An 8334-nucleotide genomic window follows, 5' to 3' on the forward strand; every position below is an offset into this window, starting at 1 on the left:
GTGGAAAATTTAGGCAAAACCATTTCATTTGACTGGCTTCACGTGACTGTGGAGTATTTTGCCAGGGAGGTAAAAGTAATTAACAGAAAACTTTCTTTAAATCAAGTACAGGGAAAATTGTGGAATCGCAAAAGAAAAGCATAAAAAGTAGTTTTTCATTTCCTTAAATGCTCTGTGACATGGTCTTAACTAATATAAACAATATTCTTTATTCAGTCAATATTCAATTATTAATTTTTCTCCATATATCCCATCTAGTCTATATTGTTTCTTGGACATGTCTGAGTTTATACTGTGTTTCCTAAAGAAAAGATTTACACTCTTCTCTGGAATGATAAATTATTCCAAATTATTCTGTGTAACCTTGTTTTCTAGATTTTTAAAATTTCCTTCTGCTGCTTTCTTACAGTTTGGTCTCAAACTGTGACTCTTATTTCTATTTGTTTTTACTTATATTTCTTTTTTTGATATATATATAATCCTTTCCATTGTTTCCACTTTGTTGGAGCCATGCTTCAGCCTTTTTTTTGCTGCACTGTGCAAGTATTGTTTTAAAAATGGAAATTTAAAAAATGATTTAACATTTTTCCTGCTCGATCTAACGAAATTCATTCCTTTAATAGCAAGAATCTATGTCTTTGGATGCAGAAAAAGGGTAAGAACATCTTTCACAGTTGTACCGTACTGTAACAAAATAACTTAGACGAACATAAAAAACTGAATCAGTTGTGCGTAAAATGAGATCTTACTGGCGGCACAGCGTGAGAGCATGTGCTATAAACAGCTGTCTCTCCTGAGCAGTGATGCCACAGATTACTTGAAAAAGTAATCTGACCACTGATTACTGATTACTTCTTTAAAAAGTAATCTAGTTACTTTACTGATTACTAAGGTTTAGAAGTAACTAAGTTAGATTACTAGTTACTTTATTAGTTAAAACCCCCCAAACAAAAAAATGACAATCGATTTTTTTTCGTATATACTTTACTGAAAGTGCATTAGTTACGAATGGTGACTTTACAATGTTTTGCAACTTGTAACTTTTAATTGTTTTTCACCTTCTATGAACATAGTCAGTCTGTTATTAACTTTGTAAATCATTCAGTGCTTCTTCCCTACCATCATATACATTAATTCAAATGAATAACAATAAAATAAAGCAACATCTCTCGTTATGGTCACAGCATTAAAGCAGCAATTGGTTTTACATAACATCTAACACCAGCTTAACACCAAACGTGGCTATGAGTGATGTGGCCTTCATCCTATGTTTATGGAAAAGAGGGAGAAGTGAACCTGTGGTTATATCTCAGTAAGAGAAGCTTCTCAAATCTCTTGTCAGATAATCTGTTCCTTTTAGGAGTGAGCACCAAACCTCCGAGACTAAAAAGTCGCTCGACAGGAGCACTAGATGGAGGTGGAGTGTTATACTTCAGGAATATTTTCTTTATGGTAGGAAACACATCCAGAACCTGAAGTTCATGCCCTGACCTTAGGTAGTCCATCTCTTTAGATGAAATAAATTGAAAGTAATGGCGGAATTTCCAATGTGAAAACGCACCTTTTTCTTCTTGTTCCATTGTTGAGCTTGTGACCATCAACATAAGTAAATACATGAGTTCATGTCACGTTCTCGCGATAACCGGACTTTAACGTCCACCTCAGTTCCAGAGGCAGCTTGCAAGTTTTGAAAATTACGGGGGAAAAAAAAACAAACAAACAAAAAAAAAAAAAGCATAAGACAAATCTGCATTATGTTTTACGTTTACACATGAGAAAATAATGAAATAGTAACGGACTAATTAAAAAAAAAAATCAATTCGGTTTGGAATAGGTTCTGATGAGGGAAGTGGAGAGGCGGACCTCCCATCATGCACCAGGATAATAAGTTTCTATATCATATTTTTTTCTAAAGTCATGTGCAGTGAATGATTTGTGTTTGTCGATTTAAAAAAGGTCAAGTTTCAGCGAAGAAAGGTAACTGCATGCTTACGAGTACATAAAATTTCTGTACCACCGTTAATGAGAAGGTGTGTTGAGTTAGATAAATACACTTTCGTCCACGGCGCTTGATTTCAAATCATATGTGAAAGGAGTGGGGAGTGCCGAAGTAACGCAGGACGAATATGAAGAGTAACGGTAATTTGATTACATTGTAGGACATCCTAACGCGTTAGATTATATTTTGTTAAAATATGTAGTCAGATTACTGTAACGCGTTACTTTGTAACGCGTTACTGGCATCTCTGCTCCTGAGACACAGCTGTAGTGTTTAGACGTAACAAAGCTGAAGACTCTTGTCTCTCTTCAGCTCTTATGACATGTTGATGTCTCATTAATCTTGCACTCTTTTTCAACGCTTTCGCGTCATTTACAAGGATCGTCTGTCATCACAAACTAATAGTTTATGACAAATATCTGATATGATGCAATGTGCAACATAATATTATGTAACCCGGCCATGCATAAAAGAGCAAAGGCAACACATGCAGCACAGATATTTACCTCCTTCTGGATATTGGGCATGAAGTTATTACCTAACTGCCCATAGTACATATGGAACATTTGATCTCAGTCACATGAAATTACGGCACCATCTATTTAATTTGGTGCATTTTAATTCAGGAAGAGTGGGAAATATTCATATAAAATGCTTTATTTGAATTAACTCTTACACAAAATTAAACAATACATGAAGGGTAATTGTGTGATATTGAGCTTCTTTCCTTCATTAATTTCTGCTCATTATACTTGACCTTGATACCTGTAATGGAAGGTGGAAGAAGACAGTCAGTGGTGAGATTCAGCCTCATTAAATCCCGGCTGTTTCCTATCAGTCAAAGTATCCCTAAAAAGCTGCATGTCTGTTCCTGCTGAGCCTCCACTACAGCTGAGAGGCTTAACAGTGATGATCCTGGCATTAATGGTGCTTCTGGCTGTCATGTTCTGCTCTGCTGATGGAATTACTGTATACTTTTTTAAACTTTTTTGTATTGTACATGGTATTAAATCGAATATTATTTTGTGTCTGTTATTACATAATAAATGTTTTTGTGCTGGATTGCACAAATGAATGCATGGCTTTATTGACCTGTCAACCCCCTTCCCCATTCATTTTTTCTACAGGCAGCATTGTTCTACGTTTCCAGTCTCTGTGTAATACCCATACGTGACTTAATATTTCTGCTTCTCATCTATTTAATCTAAAGAAGGGCTACTTGATTTGGTTCTGTAAGGGTCACAGTCCTGCAGGTTTTCATTGTCTCCCTTCTCCAACACACCTGACTCAAATTAAATGGATCCAGTAGCCTGTCATGTTCTGCACAGTGAGGTGTGTTGGAGCAGAGGTACTTATGTTTTTTTTGTTTTTTTTTACAGTGGTGAAGGCAATACATTGCATTTTCACTCACTTTTTTTTAACTAAATTGCAAAAAACTCAGGTGAGTAAAAAGCATTCAAATAAATATTGGTAAAGATAAAAATTCAGAGGGATCAGTTTTTATAATACGTAGTTAATTATGTGAAGAACTTCACTGTCTTCTTAAATTTAATGGGAAACCACATGTGACCCTCAAAGTAGTTCTACACAAACTAATCAGGGGTCGTATTCCTAAAGATTCTTAGTGCAAAGAGTTGCTCCTAGCGGCCAAATTCTAAAAAATTCTGAGAATCATGATGTTTTCTTAGCATTTCCCCTAAAAGTGAAGAGTAGATCCTAGCAAAGATAAAAGCTATTCATAAAGAATCTTCGCTCTTAAGAGAGGTCCTAAGCTGAGATTTGTTAAGAGCAAGAAGGAGGTCTTTTAAGATGCCTAGAAGTTCCCTAAGCAGAGGACAAAATGGTTTGTGGTTTTTCGTGAAATATACCTCACAAAACACTCTTATGCTCATTGACTAACTGAGCCAGGTGCAAACCCTGTTCCTCTGTCCAGTTGCTGTTCTTTGGTTTGTGGTGGAGCTGAATGCCAACCAACACTGCGTCTTATAGACCGTCACCAGTCACAGACATTGATGGAAGCTGAGCCATTTTACCCTCGTTAATACAAAATGGAGTTGAAATGTTTAAAATTGAAAGTGCAACAATTACCAGCATGGTAAATAAATGTAAGCAAATAAACAGAACTATCAGCAGGTGAATACTGAGCAAGTGGGTCTGAGTTTCTACATTTTCTGTAGGATATTTTTAAAGTATAGCTTACTATTCGTTTAATAGTTTTTTTGTGTAAAATATTATTTATAATTACACAGTTTTCATATAGATTAAATTCTATAATTAAGTTGATTGATTTGACGGTCCATTCTATGCCCATTATCACCAAAGATCTATCTAGCTTTTAGGATCAACCAATCACAGCTTTTGAAACGATGACTCATACCTATCAGCGGGGTCAACCACCCTCCCTCACTAAGAAAGGAGTTTCGGTCCATTCCTTGCTCGGAGTTCTTTGAAATTGTTCTGGAATCACTCCTAAGCTAAGACTTCCTGCTAGGAATTTTTAGGTTAAGTAAGAAGCTCTCTGAGAGGATTCTCAGAATCTTTAGGAATACGTGCCCAGGTGTTTACTAAAGTTAAGGTTCCTCATCTGGTAACCATGCATGACTGCCTCTCACTACAGGAAATATCGAAATAAGCTCAAACTTTCAAATGCTGGTGGCTTTAGATCAGGGGTAGCCAACGTTGGTCCTCGAGGGCACCAATGCGGCAGGTTTTCCAGATTTCCGTGCTCCAACACACCTGACTTAAATTAACGAGTCATTGTGGAGATCCTTATAGGCTGTTGGATCCATTTAATTTGAGTCAGGTGAGCCGGAGCAGGGAAATTTGGAAAACCTGCCGGATTGGTGCCCTTGAGGACCAACGTTGGCTACCCCTGCTTTAGATGAACCATCAAGCTTATCTTAAAACTGTTAAGACAGTTCACTAAAAATAAATACTGAAATGGGATAAAAAGTGATATCTCATCCGATAGCTGCAGGGATTTTTTTCAGTCTGGATCCAGGTGGAAGCACAGGTTTATCGTAAAGCTCCAAGAGGGAACATTATATCAGTGCTAGTGATCCATGTGGTACAACAAAAGCAAGGAGAAACCAATAAAACTGACTGGCATGCTTTGCAGCCCAGCTATTGATCGCTGGCTGCAGATGAATCCCCTGCTGAGCCTCTGGGCTAATCAAACTCTCCGCTTCACATACTCTACTGACTATGTGCTGCAGCAAAGGCCGTTGTTATTGACACCACATCTCCTTCAAACAGCTGGACACTGAAGGGCAAGACTTTTGTCTCTGCTGGAGGAAGCCGATGTTTGCTCCTAAAATCACACTTTTCATCTAGGCAAACTGAATTAAACACAAGTTAAACGCTAACCTCAGTGCATGAGAAATTTGACACCATAAAAGTGTTATCACCTCTCTTATTAACAGGGCTCTGACAGAAATACAATGTTCAGTGTGTTGTGTGAACAATTTTACAAATCTTTCTACTGCCTGCACAATCTTACAGCTTTAATGAACTAAATATATTGTAGCATAAAAAATCAGTTTTAACTCATGCTAACCTAATAAAATATTTAATATCCAGATGAATTTCTTTATATAATTGCTCATTAAGGACCCACGACGCTCTATTAGCTTACTGATGTACTGTATTTCATAAACTCTGACGCTGTCCATGGTCCTGATTGCGGCACCATAAAGGCGTCACCACCAGGGGTCAGCAGGGCGCTTGGCACTGGCAGCAAAGTGAGGGATAATGAACAATTGAGAAGAAATGGAAAACATGAATATAATGTGTCACAGAGCCATTAATCAAATCAATCCTCTGGCTGAGGATTTGCATGGAATAAATGTAATTTACTGAGTATGACAAAGATAGATCTACTCAGAATCATCAACCGTATGTCTTGGAAATGACCCTTGACCACAGTCTGCATTCACATTTGAGGAGGCTTCATCATGCTGCTGGACTTCTCATATGGGTGACTTCTAGTGCAGATCACACATACAGATTTGATCAATTTTACTCTGGAAATGAAGTTTTTTTTTCACTCATTCTTACATTATGCTGTTTAACAGTTGAGCAGATGCAGGATGTGTGCAGGCTGAATGGAAAAGCGTGGGACGCATGATGGGAACACAAGAGTTAGATTCCTGCCATTTTAACATGTAAGTGTCTGTTTATTCATCCTGAAGAGCTCTATGCAGCCTAACAGTTCGCCTTTCTGACGCCTTTAGAAAGTAAACACAAAGACGCAAGCTGGAATTTTTCTGCTACAATTTTCTTCCCTTAACACTGTTTTTAGACATTTTTTTATGAGTTGCTTTTTGAAGGGGAGGACATTCGGTACATCATAATACACTGTAGACTTTTTTATTATTGCTGCTGTCAGTTGAGCTCCAAAATGTCGGGTTATGAACTGGATGTCACACAGTTTCTTAGAGCCTAGATCTGGAGAGGTTTCATTAACCTGAAGGTCAAGACATTTTAATAGTTTAACACTTTTGTTGACTGAGGTTTTAAACTTAAAGTAACAATCACTTTTCCTTCTCTTTCTGTTTGGGGCGAAGACGTTACCAGGACACTTTGTGAAACCGTGACCAGGTGCATCACAATGTATCAAGGATAAGAATGATCCTCCTTCATGTACCTCCTCATAATTTCCTCTCCACTCTGACTCAGTGGCATTTACATGAGCAATTTTAATTTTAAAGGAGTGTGTGAGCACAGAGGGCTTTATCTTAATCATTTAGGTCAACTCAATAAATGTCAGAGGGGAAAAGGCTTCTATGTCCTTAGTAATATACGTGAATGCTAAATTGACTTGGAGAGTGGCAGTGAACAGGCATGTTATAATTATTTAAACAGGAGGAATTCGACTAGAGACGTGAACACAGTCCTGCTTCTGTCACAAGTGTACCAGTGACACACGATTGATAGATAGGTCTTTAATTCGTGTTTCTGTATTCTTTAACCTCTGTTGTGAGAGCGACTGACCGACAAGTTCTCAGAACAGAGAAACTGTATCGATTCAGCGGCTAAAAGGCATTTTCAATTCACATAACATTCAAAGAGCCCTCCATTTTTTACTCCAGCAATTCCATTAACCTCAGCTTCCCCTCTGACACTCCTCACCCCGTCACTCTCTGTTAACCCTGTCACTTTATTCTCTTCCCACCATTTCTGCTTCAGCTCAGACACTATCATTACCTTTCTGCACACGTCCATTTTTAAGCCATGATTGCATATCGACACACTGCAGCATGGATGCTTCGTGTGTTATAAAATGTAGAACCATGGGACTTTAACAGTCTGCTCTGGCTCGCAGAGATATGGTTAGCAGCAGTGGGGCCGTGTACGAACAAATCATCCAAGCTTGTTTTTTAAAAAAGGTAAGTATTACAGCAGTGCAGAAAAAAAGAGTCAAACCAGGGCTTCAGTGGGGGGCAAAACCTGAAAAGATGACGAAGCAGCTCTGAAACATGTTGAATGCTCCCAGCTGATGGTATGCGGAGTGAAAAGAGATCTCACAAAGAGGAGGAAGGAGCGTGACGAAGCCAATGGGGAAGAATCATTGAGGATGCACTGGTATGATTTCTTAAGCTTTTGTGTGATGTAAATTATGAGGCATATCTATCTCTCCGTCATTGTTAACTGCACCTCCTTGGCATTTGATCTGCAGGGCCGTGAGCAGTTTATTAAAAATGGAAGTTATTCTAAATGAGCCAGTAATGCTCAGCCCTTTCAGGAAATCTTAATGGATCCAAGCCTTTCTCTGACAAGGTTAAATGCTCCAGGAGACAGCCAGAAACGTTAACAGACTGGATTATAGAGAGATGTGAACGCTAACCAGCACATACTGAAAATTCAGCTGGAATATTGAACTTTGGGGATTCATTTTCTGAGTTTAGTTTACATACTCCAGACATGAGCAGCTAGAGCATCTGCAGACAGTCTCCTTTATACTATTGATTTTTCACGATGTTATATCTATTTCACTGTCATAACTTAATTATAAGATACAAAACCTATTTGAAACAACAGAAAGACCCTGAAAGCTTGATGCTGTGCAACCAAACACAGACTTATGGTACAGATACAGACAACAAAATGTCAAAGATTCAAAAGGAATCCTTTTACAGTAAACATGCCTGGGACGCAGTTTGTTTGTTTGCATGGTTTGTGGCTTGTAAGGTTCACTGTGTGTCAGTGCTTGTAAATGACATAACATGATCTTGTATTAAAAATTATGCAGTCAGAATCTGGATGGAAAGATGTGTCTGTGTTTGTGTTTTAGTTTGTTTCTGCATTTGCACATGCTGTTTGGGAGGGATTGTAGT

This window comes from Melanotaenia boesemani, chromosome 15, assembly GCF_017639745.1.
Source record: "Melanotaenia boesemani isolate fMelBoe1 chromosome 15, fMelBoe1.pri, whole genome shotgun sequence".
Lineage (NCBI taxonomy): Eukaryota > Metazoa > Chordata > Actinopteri > Atheriniformes > Melanotaeniidae > Melanotaenia > Melanotaenia boesemani.